Raw genomic sequence first — 19007 nt, 5'->3', positions numbered from 1 at the left:
AACAGCCTTTCATCCACATGAGGGGAACCTTCATCAGAGTTTGAGTTTAGCCAGGTATTATGCAGCGGAAATCATAATACAACTCAACCTATGACCACGCACTTCACCAGATCAGCCTCCAAGAACATACCAAGTTTGAATATGTTTCAATACTAGCAGAGCTGTTCCACACAAAGGCCAATTGCCAACCTCCAGAGACAGTCACACACAGTTCCTGTCATGAATAGTCCATCCATCTACTTCAAGGGACCATTCAGGGAAATCACAGAACCTTCCACAGGTTCCAATCATCAGTACTGGCATAACTCCTTGCAAGATACCAGAAAGTATCACCCATGGATCTCATCCAGAGACAGAACAGAATGCCTGCTCTGATACCAATTGAAATTCTAGTATAGTCAGAGTTCAGATGTTCTACACGAAGTCATAACATCTGATCCAACATTGTTACTTATACAGCAAGACAGTTAGAAAAATTAAAACCCAGTACTCATATGCACACAGTCCCAGATGTCAGGACATCTGCTACTCTACCACCATGGATAGAAGAACATCCAGTTTTGTCCATCTAGAACAAAGACACAATAGAGATCAAACATGGCACTTATGTTTATTAATCCTGCTCAGTTATCAGCATGATGTCTCAACATTGATTTGAACATCACCTATTCCAACATTACAAAAGGATGAACTGTAACAGACCAACCAGTCTATCAGTAACAACAGTCAATAATGAATGTCATAACATTCTGTTTTGCAATCAGAGTGCAGGCTATGTGTCAAGTCTGTTATTCTCTTCATAAATAGACTAGAAACAGACTGAGTTATAACAGACAAAATATAGTGTGCAGAAGGTAAAAACACCAGTAATTGTTAACTCAGTTCGGTACAACATTACCTACTCTGGGGGCATACCAAGCCAGGAAGAAGATCCACTATTAGCAGTATTAATTCAGAGTTAAACTCCCCCGTTTACAACTCCTCACTTAATCCCAACCCAATGCAATCTATACCTAGGCACTCCTAGATAGAAACCTCCAGTTTCCATTCCTATCACTACAATTACCATGTAATGCTTAGACAACTTGAACATGCTTCACAGCTTCGTTCAAGAACATAACAACTCTTGCCTACAGGCTTTGAGTTACACATAATCTCATGCTTTTAAGCACTGAGAAACACCTGGTAACCTTCCCATAGGTTGGGAGGTTTACCTTACACACACCCCTAATTTTTACATTGTTTGAGGCTTCCAAAACCTAGGTTACAAACTACTATTTATAACCTAACCACCCAACTGGATATGGGCCTTCAGAAATCGCAGCAAATCTTTCCTTTTCTGTTACAGAGCTGGCAGAATTCTTCTGCTACAATCAAGGTCTTCAATCTTTTATTTCCTAAAAGATCTCCATATTTGAAAACTATATTTTCACCAAATATATTCACCAAATCTTCTGATTGAATCTTCAAGATCTTCACATAGGAGTTAGGATATTCACCAGATCTCCTAATTGATCACACACCAAACCAGAATTAACTGATTCAGTGTTATACACATGTGAGATGTCACAGTCCCGATGTCGTGACATCTTACATGACATGTTTGTCCAGATGTTGAACTTCTTCAACCCAACATATTAAAACAACAGAGGTGATTACATTATTTGTTTTACAAAATTAATGCCAATCTTAAGGTACTAACATGGACCATCTGATCTCCCTCATTAATTGAGGTTGCGTACCAAATGGTTCAAAATGCGCATTCCATGTGGTCTTGAGTCAACTGAGCAGCACGCGTGGTAATTAGAAGCAGCGCTCAAGATTCAAACGTTTCAAAAGGATCAGATGGCCTGGATTGATCCAGTGCACCACCGGAGCCCTAGCTCCGGTCATATTCTCTGGTGAGGGCCACCGGACTAGTCCAACCAAAACTCAAAAAAAAAATGAGTACACTATTTTGAAGGAAATATGCTCAGGAGCTCAAATCTGGCCTCAATTTTGTCCAATTCCAAGTATATAAAAAGATATATGGATTTGAATTTTGAGGATCATGAACTGAGTTGCTTTGATTTGACCTTAAAGTAACTCAATCTTGTCGCATATGAAATTCTAGTTATCAGACTTTGGATGTCACACGGGTTGTTATGACATCCAATTCTGCACAGACAGGGATTATGCAGAACTTAACAGTAAGTGCAGTAAATAACACAAGTAATTGTTTACCCAGTTCAGTCCAACATGACCTACATCTGGGGGCTATCAAGCCAGGGAGGAAATCCACTATTAGTAGTATCAATTCAAAGCTAAACTCACCCGTTTACAACTTATCACTTAATCCCTGCCCAATGCAATTTCAATCTTAACCTAAGATCAGAGTTCCTACTCACTCCCCCTCAATCACCTCAGTGATTACTATCTTTAAACAATATTAAAGACAAGTTGAAGTCACACTTCAAACAACTCTTGATTGTGCTTCACAGCTTTAATCAAGATACACAACACTCACGCTTAAAAGCTTTGAGTGACACAACACTTACAACTCAATGAACACCCTATGCCACAGCTATCATCTACTTGATAATGGCTTGGCTTACAAGATACGTCTAATACAAGACTCACAAAAATACAACAGTGAAGTATGATGGACACACAAAATCTTCACGCCTCAAAATCCCCGAAACTGGATGAAGGAACGCCTTCCTTTTATATTGCAGTATCCTGGGCTTTTGCACCTGTATTCTCCTGAATTTAAGGTCACGCGAGTTCCCATAAATTCAACATTTAGGTTACTAACAAATAGGCTATTTGTTAGGTTCATTGAATGTAGCTTGGTTGTTGATTTCCTGGATTTTCTCTCAGTTGTTGAATCCCTGAAGAATAGCCTGAGAAAAAGCTGAAACAGAAAACTGAACAACCTACAATATAGCATATGCTGTCAGGCATGAATGTCACGACATTCAGCTTGACATCAAGGTCCATATGCTGAGTCTGTTTTTCCAGAAAACAGACTGTACAATTTTGCTGACCTTTACATGATCAAAAAGACCATACTACCATAACAGCTTACATTAATAAATGTCAAAGTGTCCAACTTAACATTTACACATTTGGCCTTAAGTTAGTTCTGTTATTCTCTTGAAGAACAAACTAAGTTACATGCTGAAGTATAGCAGAATACCACTCTGTCTAATGTTCAGTAGCTGCTGTCAATGATGAATGTCATAACATCCAGTTTGACATTCAGTCAGTAGGCCTTATGCCAGGTCTGGTCTTTCCTTGATAACCAGACTGGAAATAAATACTAAGTTCTAACAGAACACCTGTTGTTCTATTCCTTAGTATCTGTTGACAGGTATGAATGTCACAGCTTCCAGTTTGACATTCAATAAATCCTGTGTTAGCTAGTCCTGCAGTAACTACAATGTAGTCACACATACATGTCATGACATCAGTCAAGACATTAGTACCCATCTAGTGTTTTACCATATAATGCAGCCAATTAAACACCTACAACATACATTGGTGGGACTTCAGACAACCAAAAATCAACAAGAATAATGGAGAATTAAGGGAGAATCGAAGAGATGAAAATTCTGAAAATTCACCTTCAATGGAGCTTCAGATTGGCACAATCTTGCTTTCAATTATGCTTGATGGAATGGAAATGGATCACGGAAAGGGATGGACTCTTGGAGTTTCAATCTCAAAATAGTTGGAGATTTGAAACTCGATTTTTAAAGAAAATATTCAAGCTTATCCTTTAATGGTGAGGGTTTAGGGTTGCTGAATCAAAGCTTGGCATGAGGTCCCTATTTCCGAGCAAGAGAGGTCTTATTTATAGGCCATGAGATTGATAATTGCACACTTCCATTTTTGGAAAAAGTTTGAAAATCTCTCTTGCATGCTTGCATGTGCATGTGATAGCCCTATCAAGTGATGCACTTAGGTCCAAAATTGAGTGTAAGCCATGCTGAAATCATGTTTTCAAGCCATGCATTCGTGAATGAAAAGTGGAACTTCAAATCATCCAAATGGTCCTTCAAATTTAACCCATGCACAAGTTCCTCATACTTTGTCCAAATAAAATGATTTTGGACTTTTTGGAAAGGTTAGATCAAGAGGAACAACTTTCATGTTGTATACTTTTTCATTTGAAGCTTGGATCATGATGACTTTTGAGGTGGAAGTTTGGAAAATCAAACATATAAAAAAAAATCTAAGTACCAAGCCATATGTTCACTTCTTCCACCTTGAATAACTTTTTCTATCGACCTGAAATGAGAAACATTCCTTCATCAAAGTTGTATCTCTTTCAAATACCTTAAATTTGGTCACAAATTTGACCTCATTTTGATTTAGCATGAAGAAGGTATGCATTTTAGAAGTTGTAGAAAATCACTTGTTTAATGGTATTGGCCCCAAATGACCTATAATGTTTCCTCTTGGCACATGCATTTTCATGTTGAATTTGAACTTCCTCCAATCATCAAAGTTGAAGTAGACATCTTGAATTTAATCATACAATTTGAATGGATTTCATATCTTAAGGATTGAGTAAGTTATGGTCTTGAGAAGTTGACCTTCAAATTAGGGTTTAGACAAAATGACCTATAATCTTTAACCATAAAAAATGACTTTTCAAGAAACATTAGCTCTATACCTCAACATGAAAGTTGTTTGGAATGTCACTTAGAGTAACTTTTCTCTTGGAATCATTTTCATATGACAAATATTGTAGGAGATGGGGTTTAGGAAACCCTAGTTTTGACCAGTTTACTTTCTCTGGTCAACCACCATGAACCAACTTTATAGCTTGATATTGTCTTGACTTTTGGGACTCATGGAGGATCATATATGCATAATATGATGTAATGTGATGTATCCCTTTAAATATTTGATCAATTGGTAAAGAAATTTGTTGAAGAAGTCACATAAGATACCTAGATAAATTAGGGTTTCCAAGGCAAACAAACTCCAAACTCCTAATGATTTCTTGATCAAAATATCATGTGAAGAACATGGGGATCCATATATGATACTTAGGTCCAATGTAAACCTTTTCTTGATTGAGCTCCTTGCATTAAGGGTCTTAAACCCTAGATATGAGCTTGATAGAACATAGCTGAGCATACCCACTACCTACAAAAGATTTAAACTATACATTGACATATTTTGGTTAGTAAATGATAAAAACAAAGTATGATACAATCAAATTGTGCTTGGTGATCTCTCCTAATGCAAACCCAATGAATGAGGGGTAAGGAGAATGTCGAGGTGTGATCCCAATGTCAATGCATATGATGAGATGACATGAAGGATCTTAGGGTCAAAATTGGGGTCTTACAACAACCCATGGACTATTCTAATAAAATCAAATACATAATCAAAGGTCTTCCTTCCACCGGAGGAGACAAGATAGGAGGTTCAAGAAGATACTCCTTGATGCTGTCAAAAGCTTTATGGAAGTATTCTATCCAAACACAACCTTGATCTTTACGGAGAAGCTTGAATATTGGCCAACACGTGGCAGTCATATGAGATATAAATCTGGCTATGTAATTCAGACGCCCGAGGAACCGTCTGACTTGCTTTTCTGTCCCTGGTGCAGGCATCTCTCGAATAACTCTGACTTTATCAGGATCTACTTCAATACCTTTCTTGCTGATAATGAAAGCAAACAACTTTCCTGAATGGACACCAAAAGTACATTTATAGGATTCAACCAGAGTTTAAACTTTGTCAATCATTGAAACAACTTCAATAAATACTCAATATGATCTCCTTCATTCTTCGACTTAACAATCATATCATCAACATAGACTTCTATCTCTTTGTGCATCATGACATGGAAAAGAGTAGTCATGGCTCTTTGGTACGTTGCACCAGCATTCTTTAAATCGAAAGGCATCACTCTATAGTAGAATATTCTCCAGGGTGTAATAAATTTTGTTTTTTCCATGTCCTCGGGCGCCATCTTGATCTGATTATAATCGGAAAAACCATCCATAAAGGAGAAGACATTGAACTTAGCTGTATTATCTTCTAACATGTCAATATGCAATAGAGGAAAACCAACCTTCAGACTAACTTCGTTCAAGTCCCTATAATCAACACACATGCGAACTTTACCATCTTTCTTTGGAACTGGTACAATGTTGGCCACCCATTTAGGATACTCAACAGTAACAAGACATTCAACATCAATCTGCCTTTGCACCTCCTTTTTAATCTTGACAGCCATATCAGGATGAGTTCTTCTCAACTTTTACTTAACCGACGGACATTCTGGCTTCAAAGACAATCGATGTTCCACAATATAAGTATCAAGACCTGACATATCTTTATAAGACTAAGCAAAAATATACACATGTTCTCTGAGAAGCTCTACCATCCTCTTCTTAACATCTGGACGAAGCAGTTTCCCAATCTTGACTTCTTTCTTGTTATCTTTGGAACCCGGATTAATCACTTCTAACAACTTTTTATGAGGCTGAATGGTCTTCTCTTCATGCTCAAGAAACTGAGACATATCATTAGAAATCTCTTCATCATCCTCTTCTTCCATTTCGAACACAGGAAATTCAAAGTTGGAAGAGGGCATGGGATCATTATTTTCAATGGGTCTAACAATTAATGTGCACAATGATTTTATGCTTGATTTTAGAATATGAACAAATAAACGCACATTCTGATGCATATATAAAAGTGATTATTATCTTGTTTTTTATGTTACCATTTTTTCCAGAAAAAGCAAAAAGGAAAAACATAATATGGATAAACGAAATAACATTTTATTAATGATAATGAAAAATCTGAAACAAAGCCCACATAGATCCACTTTCACCTTGGGCATAATGAAAGGATTTTGAAAATAACAAGAGAACATATTACTTTGATAAGTGAATAACAAAAGGAACATCAACAACAATCCAGTTTTGTCACATCGATCCACGTGTTACAAAGTTTGGGACTCCTTACTCTCCATCATCTTCTAAAATAGCGACAATAGACCAATCCTTAGAATGAATAAAGCTAGCACTGTTAAACACTTCCTGAATTCGCTTCAAATCTCTTCGGGTTGACCCAAGTGACAAACATAAACCATCCAAGTTCTTTTTCTCGGCAAGCTCAACAATTTGTCGCCATTGTAAGACTCCAATTCTGACCCTAAGATCCCTCATGTTATCTCATCATATGCATTAGCATTGGGATCACACCTTGACATTCTCCTTACCCCTCATTCATTGGGTTTGCATTGGGAGAGATCACCAAGCACAATTTATTATATAATACTTCATTTTTATTTGTTTACTAACCAAAATACCAAAAATATGTCAATGTATAGTTTGTTGCTTTTGTAGGTAATATGTATGCTCACATATGCTCTATCAAGCTCATATCTAGGGTTTAAAACCCTTAATGTAAGGAGCTCAATCAAGAAATGGTTTACTATGGCTATAAGCATCATATATGGATCCCCATGATCTTCACATGTTATTTTTATCAAAAAATCATCAAGAGTTTGGAGTTGGTTTGCCTTGGAAACCCTAATTCATCTGGGTATCTTATGTGACTTATTCAACAAGTTTCTTCAAAATTGATCAAATATTTCAAGGTATACTTCACCTTACATCATATTATGCATATATGATCATCCATGAGTCCCAAAAATCAAGATAATGTCAAGCTAGAAAGTTGGTTCATGGTGATTGACCAGAGAAATTTAACTGGTCAAAACTGGGGTTCCCTAAACCCTATCTCCTACAATTATAATCATATGAAAATGATTCAAAGAGAAACTTTACTCTAAATGACATTCCAAACAACTCTAATGTTGAGGTCAAGAGCTAATTTTTCTTGGAAAGTCATTTTTTATGGTGAAAGATTATAGGTCACTTTGTCTAAACCCTAGTTTGAAGGTCAACTTCTCAAGACCATAACATGCTCAATTTTCACTATATGAAAGCCATTCAAATTGAATGATCAAATAAAATATATCTACTTCAACTTTGATGTTTTGAGGAAATTCAAATTCAACTTGCAAATGCATGTGCCAAGAGGAAAGATTATAGGTCATTTTGGGCCATTACCATTGCATAAGTGATTTTCCTCAACTTCTAAAATGCATAACTCCTTCATGCCAAATCCAAATAAGGTCAAATTTGTTACCAAATTTAATAGGTTTGGAAGAGATATTACTTTGATGAAGGAATGTTTCTTATTTGAAGTCCATAGAAAAAGTTATTCAAGGTGGAAGAAGTGAACATTTGACTTGGGACTTAGAAAATTTTCAAATATGTTTGATTTCCCAAACTTACACTTCAAAATTCCAAGATCTCACCTTGATCTCACCTTTCCAAAACATCCAAGATCATCTCATTTGAAATAAAATTGAGACACTTGCGCATGGCTTCGTAATGGAGAGTGTTTTGGCAAGATTGGACTTCACATGATCATTTACTTTTGCATGCTTGCACATGATGCATTCAGTACTCTTTAAACACGAATTGGAAGTGGATTGCATCATCCTCGAGGCCCATATCATTGCCCATGAACCCATGCAAGGAGGTTTCTAAAATTATCCAAATTTCAAGTGGTGCAAATATCAAGCGCAATGCCTATTTAGACAAGCTTAAGGCTTCAGATTCATCATCAACACCTTGCCTAAGCTTTGCTAGACCATTACAAACCCTCACTGCCATAGAATTTTCTAAGATTTCTCTTGAAATCGAGCTTGAACTTCACCTTCAGTTTGGAAATTGAAACTCCAGAAATTCACTTCCCTTTTCATTCCATTTGGTTTCTGCAAGAAAGAGGAGGAGAAAGCAATCAAACCCAGATCAAGATCAAGTGACATTGGATCAACTCGAAGGTTATTTTTCAGAAACTTCTCCTCTTCGATTCTCTCTCAATTCTCCACTATTCTTGTTGGTTTTTGGTTGTCTGAAGTCCTACCAATGTAGGCAACAAGATTGAGTTTCTTTGAAGTCAAATCGAAGCAACTCAGTTCATGATCCTCAAAATTCAACTCCATGTATCTTTTCATATACTTGGAATTGGACAAAATTGAGGCAAATTCGAGCTCCTGAGCATTTTTCCTTAAATCCATGTCTTGCTTTTTAATTTTGGTGATGGTTGAAGGTGGACCAGTCCAATGAGGTCCACCGGAGAAGAAAACCGGAGCTTTGGCTCCGGCGATGTGTTGGAAGCATCTCAACCATAGGATCCATTTAAATTATTGTAATCTTGAGCGTTGCTTCTAATTACCACGCGTGCATCTCAGTTGACTCAGACCTTTGTGGAACACGCGCTCTGGCTCATCTAATCTGCCACCTCAATTAATGAGGGAGATCAGATGGTCCGCGTATTTTTGAATTTCTGAAATTTCTTTTAATTGCTTTATTTTTCATTAATTCATATTAATTTTATTATTGATCCAAAAAATATGGGACTTTCACACAAAAATTCAAATATTTTTCTCTTTCATTTTCTGAATTAAAATTATTTTTTGGATCAATACTGATATTTTTCATGATTTAATTGTTTTTGTGTATATTTTTAATTGTTTAAAATTACTTCTGACTTTTCAAAAATAATGATTTTTTTTCTCCAAGGTCCTTTGACCTTGTTTAACCTATGATAAATCTCTTGCCCATTTATTTGGTGTTTTGAAGAGGTTTTAGGTTTTTGATAAAACATAATTTAAGTTAATGCATTTTAATTTGATTTTTAATTTGTTTTAGTGTGAATAAATTGTGTTGAGTCATTTTTATTGACTTGTGAAGTTTGACTATGTGTTTGGGCCTTGGTCAAGGTTGATTTGACTTTTGTTGGATTAAAATCATTGGATTTAGGGGATTGATGAAATGTACATTTCATCTCCCAAAATGAATGAATGATTTTAATTTGATAAAACTCCTCCCATGACCAATTTGTGTTTGTCTCATTTCCCCTCCCTCTTCATCTTCAATCCCTTTCTATCACATTCCTCTCATTAACCAATGAAGTCTCAATATCCTAAGGCTAATTTGTTCATCAATAACTTTGTGTTAGATGAACCAATACATGTATGGATGAGATTAGGTCCACTCTTTTGTCATTTTCTTTTTGTGTGTGGTATGTTTTAGGAGTATGATTCATTATACCATATCTCTAACATGCATTAACACCAAAAACTTTATTTCCCGACCTCAGATAGTTGTGACTTCTACATAAGTCCAATTACGATTGCTTAACATAACGCTAAATTTTGACCCAAAGGCATATCATTCTAGTAAGCGAGATTGTAAGTCTCCCCCTTTTCATGGTATTGTATGGAAACTTGGCCTTTTTTCCTTCCTTTGGAATATGTATTGGTTCAAGGATTCATGCTGTGAATACAGGGTTGAGTGTTCTCCAAAGAATGACTTAAATAATTGAAAAGCAAAACTCCACTAACTTCTAATCAACTAACATTTGACTAACTTTTAATTTCAAAGTCATTTACTTTTATGCACTTTAAATTCAAGCCATTTATCATTTGTCATTATACATATCTTTTAACTTGTTTATTTTATTTTCATTTTGCTCACTTGAGCCATATATTGTGATTGTATATATTTGTTTGTGTACCTTGTTTGTGTTTGTGGTCTTAGAACCTTAAAATACTTAATAAACAACAAAAACTCTTTAAAAAATGTTTGTGTGGACTGTTGGATTTTATCTGAGCTTTGGACTTAGAATTAGGCAACATTCCCTATCCAAAAGGACTTGGCCAATGCCAACATTTCTGAAACCAAGTCATTGTGATGTGAGCCTTCATCTGATGCAAGTATTGGGATCCACTTCAGTTCATTTGCTACATAGTCTTGATGCAAATGTTACTTTAAACCTGTGTCTAATGCCTTATTCTGAGCCATTCAAGGAGTATGTTATCTGATACATGGAAGATGGAAGAAGACTATGAAGTTGCTAGCTTGGATGTGTCTATCTTTATTTGATGCCTTGCTCTTCATCTTGCTACTTATGTATTGATATTGCTTGATTTTAAAGTCCAAAGGAAAAGTGGGTTATGACATTCTTGTCTATTGGATTGCATCCCATTGATCAGATCTTTTCAACTCTTAACTTTGAATTTTATGCTTAGGATTAGTCTCTTAATCTCCTCTCATTTCTTAAATTTCAAAACCTCTCCCCCTTTAAAAAAATCTTCTTTGCTTGGGATTTCAAAATACAGACTTTATTTCAAATTAGAAACTCTGGCCCTATGCCATGGCATTTTTAAACTCTTTTCTTAAATCAATCTTGTAAATGAATCTAATCATATTGACTTAAAATTTTAAAAGACAAAAAGAACTAACACTCTTTCAAACTCTGTTAGGCCTTTGTGCCTCTTTTCAAACTTAAAATTTTGTTAAAAGCAATTCACTCACTTTGAAATTAATACCACGAACTACGAAGTTTTGATCCCTCATTTTTCTGTTGGTATGTAGGCACAAGTCCAAAGGTCTTGTCAAACACAAAAATATAATTAATGAGTTATTTTCTCAACCCTCCACTATGTAGCGGTAAATTCATGATTATCAAGCTATGGATAAGCTAGACATCAAATAACAAGAGTCGCCACCGCACTTTTATTGTTTTCACGGGAAAAGGGAAAAAGTACGAACAAAACCCAAAAGTAAGAAGTTTTCAAATCAAAACTAATAAAATGTCAGAGATTACAGGTAAGGGGGTTGGTTACACAGAGGGAAGGTGTTAGCACCCAAAGTGTCCTAGGTACTCCTAGGGAGCCCTTTTTTGTGTGGATATGTATTTTGTACAAAGTGATGTTTACAAACAAATAGAATAGGGGGATGAGAAAAGAATTCATTAATTATATTTTTGTGTTTGACAAGATCTTCGGACTTGTGCCTACGTACCAACATAAAAATGAGGGATCAAAACCTCGTAGTTCGTGATACAAATTTCAAAGTGGGTACATTGATTTTAATCAAAAATTAAGTTTGAAAGGCATAAGAGCCTAGAAAATAGTGTGAATGAGTTAGTTCTTTTTGGCTTTTTGAAAGTTTAGGTAAAATATAATTAAGTTTATTTACAAGTTTGATTGAGAAAAGAAGTTTGAAAAAGCAATGGCATAAGGCCAAAGTTTCTAGTTTGCAAAGTGGTCTGAGCTTAGAAAATAACAAGTTCAAACAAAGAATTTTAATAAAAAGGAGGGAGAGATTTTGAAATTAAAGAAATGGGGAGGAGATGAAGAGACTAATCCTAAGCACAAAATTAAAAGTTAAGAGTTGAAGAGATTTGACTGATGGGTAGCAATCCAATAGGCAAGAATGCCATATAGAAACCCCAAATTCCCTTGGATATTAGAATCAAGCAACGAACAATGCATACAATATTAACATGAAGAGCAAGGCATCAAATAAAGATTGCCACATCCAAGCTTTAGCCACTCCATGATCTTCTTTAAATTGGCCCATGTAACAGATGAATTCCACAGATCACAGGTTCAAAATAACAGCTTCACAATTATCATGTTCCAGATGAACTCAAAGGGATCTCCAAAGATGTATCAGATGAAGTTTCAAATTACAAGCACTTTATTACATGATAGTTGGCATTGGCCAAGTCCTTTAGCATAGGGAGGTTGCCTAGATTCTAAGTCCAATTGCCCAAGATCAAGTCAACAGTCCACACAATAGTTTTTTAGGATTTTTGTTTCTTATTATGTACATTATTGGTCAAAGACCACACAAACAAACAAAGTATACACAAACAAGATATATCACACAATATGGTCCAAGTGGACAAAGTGAAAATGCATTAATATAAACAATTAGAATGATATGAATAATGGAAAATGAGTAGAGCTTAAAAATTAAAGTGCATTAAAATAAAAGACTTGAAATTAAATGTTAGTTATTAGTGAGTTAGAAGTTAGTATTGTTTTGCTTTTGCTTTTTAAGTCATTCTTTGGAGAACACTCAACCCACTTATCATAAGCATGAATCCTTGAGCCAAGACATCTTCCAAAGGAAGGAAAAAATGCCAAGTTTCCACACAATACCATGAAAGAGGGGAGGCTTACAATCTCACTAACTAGAATGTTATGCCTTTTGCATCAAAAATTTAGCGTTATGTTAAGCAATCGTAATTGGACTTATGTAGAAGTCACAACTATTTGAGATTGGGCAATAGAATTTTGGTGTTAATGCATGTTAGAGACATAGTATAATGGACTATGCTCATGAAAAATACCACACACAAGAAGAATATGCAAAAGAGGTGGTCTAATCTCATCCATACTCATGTTGATTCTTCAATCAACTAGCTTTAGGACTTTGAGATATCATAGGCCAAATGAAATGGATGCATAAAGAAGGGGAATTAGATGAAGAGGTAGGGGAATGGATCAAAACTCAAATTAGTCAAAGGAGTACTTTTACCAAATTAATAATATTCATTCATTTTGGGAGATGGAATATACATTTCATCAAATCCCCTAAATCCAATGATATTAATCTAGCAAAGTCAAATCAACCTTGACCAAGGCCCAACAACACAAGTCAAAGTTACACAAACCATCACAAGAGGTCAACACAATTATTTGGCATTTATTCAATTTAAAAATACTAAAAATAATGCATTAAATTAAATATGGTTTGTCAAATTCCTAAAACCTCATCAAAACACCAAAGAAATAGCCATGAGATTTATCATAGGTCAAACAAGGTCAAAGAACCTTGGAGAAAAAATTTCAGAATTTTTAAAGACTTAAAAGTATTTTTAAACAATTAAAAATAATCACAAAATCAATTCAATCATGAAAAATATTAATAATGATCCAAAAAATAATTTTAATTCAAAATATGGAAGAGGGATTTATTTAAATATTTTTCATGAACCTCTCATATTTTTTGGATCAATATTAAAATAAATATGAATTAATGAAAATCAAATGAATTAAAACAAAAAAAAAAACGTGAGTCACTTGATCTCCCTCATTAATTGAGGTGGAATATCAAGTGGACACAAACGTGCGTTCCATGATGGAACTTAGTCAGCGCGCCACAAGCGTGGTAATCAAAATCAACGCCTAAGATTAAAATAATTTGAATGGATCCTGTGGCTGGGAGACGTGCCAACACACCACCGGAGGCAGAGCTCCGGCCTTCTTCTCCGGTGGACCTCACCGGACTAGTCCACCCTCAACCATCACCAAAATAAAAAAGGAGGACATGATCTGAAAGAAAAATGGTGTAGAGCACGAATCTGACCTCAATTTCAACTAACTCCAAATATATAAAAAGATATGAGGATGTGAATTTTGAGGTGTGACAACTGAGTTGCTTCAATTTGACCTCGAAGAAACTCAATCTTCATGCCTACATTGGTAGGACTTCAGACAACCAAAGATCCAAGAGAATTGATGAGAATTGAGTGAGAATCTAAGAGAAGAAGTTTTCTGAATTTTACCTTCAATGCTGTGCAGAAATGGATCTTGCTTGCTTCAACCTTGATCTTATCACACTTGAGAAGCTTGCAGGAGAGGTTTGGCAATGGTATAAAGCTTTGGATCCTGGAGTTTTTGAATATCCAAACAGTGAGATTCAAACTCAATTTTCAAGTTGAAAATTCTCATGTTTTTCTTTGAAATGTGAGGGTTTCAATTGGAGGGAAAAGTTGGCGCGCAAGGTGTGTTTGAATTGAGCTCAAAGGGCTTGTATTTATAGCAATTGGGATTGATATTTGCACACTTGAAAAATTACTAAATTTGGACATGGTGATGCACAAGCTTGCATGGGCGTGTACAGGCCCATCAAGCAATCCAATTTGATTCATGTATAATCCTTCTGAAGTTCAAATGAGGCTTGGATGTCAAGACAATGTGAAATGTGATTTTTGGCATTTGATTTCTTCCAATCATGTAGACCTGTTAAAGTCATGCGCAGCCCTAGCAAATCACATCCAAAATGCATGAACTTGGGTTCTTTGGAAAGCTTAGATCAAGGGGAACAACTTTGATGTTGAAAACATTTACATTTGGAACTTGGATCATGGTGAATTTTGAGGTAGACGTTTGGAAATTTCAACATGTTGAAAATTTTTCTAGGTGTCAAGCCATATATCTCAATAATTCCACCTTGCTTAACTTTTTATGTGAGCTTCAAATGAGAAACGTGTCTTCAGCAAAGTTGTAGATATTTCAAAGACCATCAAAATGGTAACTAATTTCACGTCAGTTGGATTTAGAATGATAGACTTATGCATTTTTGAAGTTGAGGAAAATCACTTGTTCAATGGTATAGGTAAAAAATGACCTATAATATACCCTTATATCACATGCTCATAAAAGTTGAATTAGCTCTCACTCCAAAAATCAAAGTTTAATTATATATCAGGAATTGGATTGGGAAACTTGGAAATCTTTCATCACATAAAAATTGAGCAAGTTATGGCCTTGGTAAATTGACTTTCAAATTAGGGTTTAGACAAAATGACCTATAATGTCTCAACATAGAAAATGATTTTCCAAGCAAAAAATAGCTCTAGGTCTCAACATTAAAGTTGTTTATAATGTCATTTAGAGTAACTTTTCTCTTGGAATCATTTTCATATGGTGAAAATTGTAGGAGATAAGGTCTAGGGAGACCCAGTTTTTATCAGATGAATTCATTTGGCCAACCACCACCAACCAACTTGCTAATCTTCAATTTTCTTGACTTTTTAGGCTCATGGTAGATCATATATGCATAATATGATGAATGTTTAAGTGTCCCTTGAGAAATTTGATCAATTGGTGAGATAGCTTGTTGGAGAAGTTACTTAAGATACCTAGTCAAACTAGGGTTTCCAAGGCAAATCACTTCTAAACTCTTGAAGAATACTAGATCAATATGACATTTAAAGATCATTGGGACTCATATATGATGCTTTTAGACATTTTTGATCAATCCATGGTTGTGCTTTTAGTCATGAGGGTCTCAAACCCTTGATATGGACTTGATAGATCAATGAGGATCATGCCCTACCTACAAAAAGAGTTAGGCAAATACAAAGGCATATTTTTGGTATTTTGGTTAGTAAAATGATAATATACAAGTATGATACAATCACATGGTGCTTGGTGATCTCTCCCAAAACAAACCCAATGAGAGAGGGGTAAGGAGGATGTCAAGGTATGATCCCAATGCTAATGCATATGATGAAATTGTATGAGGGATCTTAGGGTCAAAATTAGGGGTCTTACAGATGCCCATATTTAAGGTCATTCTACCTGAGGAGGTGAAGATTAAAATCTTCGCGTCGACTCAATAGAATGGGCTTAAATAACAACATATAGAAACAAATGTTGGTCCCTAAGAGACCTCATGATGCATATGATATGTATGTAAAAAGCAAATTCTCTGTGGGGAAATGTTGCCACAAAGGAAAACAAATCAGACATACCGAAGATCCGCAGGAGCATAATGCATTCCACAAGGAAAACTCACTGAGGAGACAAAGACTCTGGGGGATAAAGGGTTATGCGTAGGCCAGGCTACGACTTAAAAACTACTAGGGGACTAGAGGAATTCCATCAAATGGAAAGACTCAGCCGAGGAAACAAGACATCTGCAGTGAATTACAAGTAGATCAGGATAAAACTGAAGTTCTTGAATCAATGTAGGGGAAAGAGATATCACTAAGGAGAAGCACACTCAACTCAACTGGGGGAAGAAATAAACTTCAACATAGGAGGAGAAGAAATCTATTATCCACTAACCGCTACTGGGTAAGGAGATAACAAAAGTCTGACAGAGAGGACACCCGTCATCGGTTAGGATGAACATATCAAGGATGACTCGCTGGAAACCATCAGGAGGGAATATTCATTACCAGTTACTGGGTAAGAGTAGCCTTGCAGGGGAAAGCTTCAGAAATAGGATTTACAACTACCAGTTACTGGGAAGAAGACCAAAGATGAGAATATCTGTCACCGATTAAGGTGAACATATCAAGGATAGACTCAAAGGAAAGAAAATCTATCATCGGTTAAGATGAACATATCAAGGTTAGTCTTGCCTGGAAATTGTTAAGGAGGATACCCGTCATCGGTTAAGATGAACATATCAAGGATATACCAACTGAATAAAAAGTAGGGATTACATCTATCGAATACTGGATAGAAGATCATCAAAGAGAAAATTTGTCACCGATTAGGATAAACATATCAATGATAGACTCTGAAAAAAAAGTAGGGATTACATCTATCAAATATTGGATAGAAGACCATCAAAGAGAAAATTCGTGTTCTTTCAACTTAACAAGTGAGGATGGAAAGAATTTTTTAGATTTATTTGAAAATGCATGACAAGAAACAATGTGACGTACAATAATCGATATTTCCCAAGAGTTATCAGCAACACCCTTCAAAATAACAATCACTGGAAGATCCCCGGAGATTTAACCGGATGAACTTCCAACTAAACACCATTTGAATGGTCTTCTGAGAACTAACCAATAAAACCTTAAACTTAGCAAGTACAAATAGACTCATTGTAAAATTTTAAACATGCAAGTGGAAATCATTAAATGATTCTCTATTGTAAGAACAAGATTTGGTTCTGCATCTAGCCCTTAATTTTGATGATAACAATGTATTATTTCTTAGAGAACAATTTTGTACACTAATGGTTTTTATCTAGTGTGCAGCTTTTGGTAACAGATTCTGACTCTGAAGCATTGATGTGTGACATCATCTGATTTTGGAATCAACACACTCTGACTATGAAGAGATACAAGGGCTTTACAAGATGTTGTTAAGTTCAAGAAAGCTCTTAGACAATGGTTTTGATGAACATTTATTCTAAAGCTTCTGGTTGTGACTATGATTGAAAAGCCTCTGAAGGATTGTCAGCCTTCAAGATTTTGCACTCAAGTTCTGAAGATTTTGAAGAGCAAGATCTGAAGACTCTGAAGACCAGGTTATGAGGAATTGCGTCAAGACTCTAAAGACCGAAGTTCTAAAGATTTTGTCAACTAGTATCTTGATCCTTATAAGCATGCTTCAACATCATTTAATCAAAAGCCTCTGAATATTAGAAGATAATCTCAAAAGGTTGTGCATCAGAAAAACATCACACAGTCCAAGATCTCCCTTCCCCCCACTACGCTGATTTTGTGGGTTACGGACAATACTATTGTACCATTTTGTCTCCTATATGAAAATAGTTACACAAAGAGATAGCTGCAATTTATAGTTCCAATTCTACCCTCAAACGGATATTTTAACTGCCTATAAAAAGGAGACTTGGAAGATTGGAAGAAGTTGCTAATGTTCATGCTAATTCACCGTGCTAACGCTTACACTATTGAATATACACATGCTCTCTACGAAAGTATATACTTTATGTGTATAGTCTTTGTAAACACACAAGAGTTGTTGCTCATTATTGTGTGAAGATATTCATTTTATTTAACTTGTGTTAATATGCTTTCTTATAAGAAATACTTGTAAAACACACACTTGTAAATCTCAAAGTTGTTTGAGTGACTTCCTTGACTGACTAGGTTTTAGATATATAGACTCAAGAAAACAAATACGGTTCGTCTTTGTGGTATCTATAATCAGTTTCGGTTATAGTGGATTAACTCTTTGTTCAAAATAAAAAAAACACCTTTGTAGGGTGGACTGGAAGTAGCTTCGTTAACAGTGAACCAGTATAAAATAACTTTGTTATTTTTCTTGCTTGTGTTATTGTTTGATTGAGTTGGTTTTGAAAAGCTTAGTTTAGTCAGAGGCCGGCCAAATCTTAAATTTTCTCCAGATGCTCTTTGTGGAGCATGTCAGAAAGGCAAGTTTTCTAAAACATATTTCAAGGCTAAAAATATTGTTTCAACCTCCGGACCAATGGAGCTTCTTAATATTGACTTGTTTGGCCCCGTGAAAAATGCCACTGTCAATGATAAGAAGTATGGACTAGTCATTGTTGATGACTATAGTAGATGGGCATGGGTAAAATTTCCCAAACACAAGGATGAGT

At 35.5% G+C, this 19007-nt stretch overlaps 1 protein-coding gene across 4 annotated transcripts in view; it reads left to right on the top strand.

Annotated features, from left to right (window-relative positions):
- LOC127092216 (arogenate dehydratase/prephenate dehydratase 1, chloroplastic) overlaps positions 1-18527 on the top strand; it is a 46284-nt gene extending 27757 nt beyond the window's left edge. For 2 of the 4 annotated variants that reach the window (XM_051031057.1, XM_051031055.1), the window contains exon 13: positions 17677-18527. The gene's annotated coding sequence lies outside the window, so the exon portion shown is untranslated. Of the gene's footprint in view, positions 1-17669 lie in introns of all 4 variants that reach the window. The other 2 variants (XM_051031058.1, XM_051031052.1) reach the window with 1 other exon arrangement.
- The last annotated feature ends 480 nt before the right edge of the window (positions 18528-19007 follow it).

Source organism: Lathyrus oleraceus, chromosome 6 (assembly GCF_024323335.1).
Source record: "Lathyrus oleraceus cultivar Zhongwan6 chromosome 6, CAAS_Psat_ZW6_1.0, whole genome shotgun sequence".
Taxonomy (NCBI): Eukaryota; Viridiplantae; Streptophyta; class Magnoliopsida; order Fabales; family Fabaceae; genus Lathyrus; species Lathyrus oleraceus.
The sequence above is the reverse complement of the archived record's forward strand: the minus strand, read 5'-3'. Positions and strand labels throughout refer to the sequence as shown.